This window comes from Phascolarctos cinereus, unplaced genomic scaffold (genome assembly GCF_003287225.1).
Source record: "Phascolarctos cinereus isolate Bilbo 61053 unplaced genomic scaffold, phaCin_HiC Scaffold_2;HRSCAF=192, whole genome shotgun sequence".
Lineage (NCBI taxonomy): Eukaryota > Metazoa > Chordata > Mammalia > Diprotodontia > Phascolarctidae > Phascolarctos > Phascolarctos cinereus.
Window position 1 is genome coordinate 128,191,249 of NW_027555625.1, and position 2,890 is coordinate 128,194,138.

Sequence of the window (2,890 nt, forward strand, 5' to 3'; positions counted from 1 at the left end):
AAACTTGCGATTTCATTGGTGAGAGTAATCCTCCACCAACAGCCATCACAATTCCTCTGTGCCTTAGTGGATGGTTTCACATGAATTTCTTTAGCCAGAAATGTCATCTCTTGGTGGCCAGATTTCTAAGGATGAATGTCTCTGAATTTGGCATCTCTGGTCCTAGACTAGCAAGCACAATTAATCACCAGACCATTTCTTTGGAGCTTGCCAAGACCTGGCTGTCTTTGTTCCACTAACATAGCCTTTTAGGGCTCAGGGTTGCCTATATGCCATAATGAAATAAAAGAAGCAGACTTTAGTGAAAGCCCTGGGAAATGGAAGAATAATTACAAGGCTTTGAAAATGGGATATACTTAGCAGGAACCAGCATCAAAACCAACTGGCTGTTCCAGGTCAACTGACTGAAATTGTCAACCTAATAAATTGTGGAGTGTCATGAAGATAAAATAGCTTGACGATACACAGAACCTTAAGATTATAGGACTATAATCTCTGGAGCCTGATGGGAATTTAAGAGGCTATTTAGTCCAATACTTCTCATTTTAAAAAAGAAGAAGTTGAAACCTAGATTGGTTAAGTAATTTGCCTAAGATTACACATATAGCTAGGATTTGAATTCAGGTCCTGTAAGTTCAGTTCTTTTATTCATTGCCTCCCTCATTATAGTGTTAGCTCCATGAATGAAAGGACTGTTTCCACTTCGTATCCCCATTGCTTAAGCTAGTGCTTTGTCCATTTTAAGCATTTAAATGCTTTTTCATTCACTAATTGATCCATCAATTTATTTTCTCTGTACCACACTTACTTCTGAGTGAAATTTTCTAGTGATGGGATTTTTCCACTGGTTGAAGGATCATGAATAAATGAATGAATGAATGAATAAGATTCAATCACCTACTCTGTGAGAAAGCTCTGGGCTAAGTGTGTGTATGAGAGAGAGAAGAAAAGAGAGACAGAGACACAGAGACACAGAAACAGAGACACAAACACAGAGAGTGACACAGAGGGACAGAGAGAGGAGGGGAGTGGGAAGGGAGGTAGGAACTTATGTACCTACAAAAACATTTGCCAGGCGGTGACGGGGAAAGAGGCCAACATGGTGGGCAGACTGGACTGGTTCCTGAAGGAGAACTGGGCCAAGGAGCTGGTGCTGACTGTGTCCTTTGCTATTGGCACCTTGGCTCTACTCATACCTCCCTGAAGCCTCTATACCAAGTACACAGGCGTGATCAACTGAGCTACCTCTTATAACCATCCTGTTCCTGTTCCAGATGATGGCAACATGCCTGACATCCCCAGCCATCCTCGGGATCTCCAGGGTTCTTCTCTCCAGTGGCTGAAGAATCTATGAATCCTCCATATGCTCCTCCCCAAGTAAATGTCCTTGTCTTAAAAAAAAAATTGCCAGGTCACATCTCCATAGAGAGGTTAATTCTCAAGACAATGGGTACAGAAGCTAAGCTGAAAACAGAACTAGTCATCTGGGGAACAATACCATTCCCAGGGTTCTTGGGCTCACTCGGCCATTGGTGGTAGTTGATTACTGGCTTTATATTGTTGTTGGTGATGAGGAAGGTAGGCATTCCACAGGCTTTGTTGTCATCCATGATGGCTGAATGTCATGGGCTGGAAGTAGAACTGGTAGTCTGAGGGAATTGCTATTCCTAGACCTCTTTGGTTCAGGGTACAAGGGTTTCTTCATGGGGATCATGTGGATCAGAGAGGAGGTAGTTGTTGAAGTGATGATAATGGCAGTGTCTTGACTTGCCTGATATACTCAATCTCCTATCTTTTCCTCAGTATGTCTTGCTATTTCAGTTGGGATGGCTTGCTTGTCTTCTGGGTGGTAGTTGGTTGATCAATGGAGTCATAGGCAATGTGATGATATGTCAATGGCCAAGTAAGAAGTGTTTGTTAGTACAGAGCCTAATATAACGGAAGTATTTAATAGATATTTGTTGATTGATTCTAAATATTCAAGAAATTTAGTACTAAAGAACTAAGTGTCATTCTAAAAATGAATTAAAGTTTTTGTTCTCATTGCACCCCATTTCTGATCACCCTCAGGGCAAAGTAATTGGAATTCATTCATTAATTCATTCATTTTTATATTTATTGTCATTTATGTGATTATCAGTAAAGAATGTTACTGGAGCTTTGAGATAACAGAGAATTGAGGTGCTAAATGAATGCCAACTTATTTAGTAAGATAAACCAAAGAGGCTCTTTTAGGCAATTAGTCATTCTCCTGGGTGCTATTAATAATATCTTTAAAGTATTTTGTTCTTGAACAAAATGCAGAGTTTGTGTAATGTGCTACATCCATTTAGTAATTAATCATGTGCCTCCTGAGAGCTTTTCTTTAGTTGACATCAGAAGATGTCAGCATTGATTCTTGTGTTGTTGTGTAATTGCTCAAGTGTTTGTATGTTATCTGGTAAATTAGATTGCAAGCTATTGGAGGGAAGGAACTAGGTTTATTTCTTCATATCCCCAAGGCACCTAATATAGTGCCTAACAGAAAGTGAGTACTCAAGGCATTGTGATTCATAGCCTATAAGAGACTTCAGAAAGCATCTTATCCAACCTTCTTTTTGTAAAGATGAAAAAACTGAAACTCAAAGACTTGACCAAGGCTACATAATCATGACAGAGTTAGACCTTTATACTGCATATAATGGACAGAACACTAATTTTCATGATTACAAGACTATTTTTTTTTCTTAATTGCATCAGGCTGATTCCCCCTAGTCAAAGTTTAGAATTTGAAGGGACTTTAGAGTTTATCTGGTCGAACTCTTACCCAAAGTGTGAATCTAATTTCCATTATCCTCTATAAGTGGTTGCCAAACACCTGCTTCAAGACTTACAATAATAAGGAACTCAT

General features: G+C 39.3%; 1 pseudogene; it reads left to right on the plus strand.

Moving 5' to 3' along the window:
* Positions 1-1,099: 1,099 nt before the first annotated feature.
* On the plus strand, positions 1,100-1,354 carry LOC110207685 (NADH dehydrogenase [ubiquinone] 1 alpha subcomplex subunit 3 pseudogene; annotated as a pseudogene).
* The last annotated feature ends 1,536 nt before the right edge of the window (positions 1,355-2,890 follow it).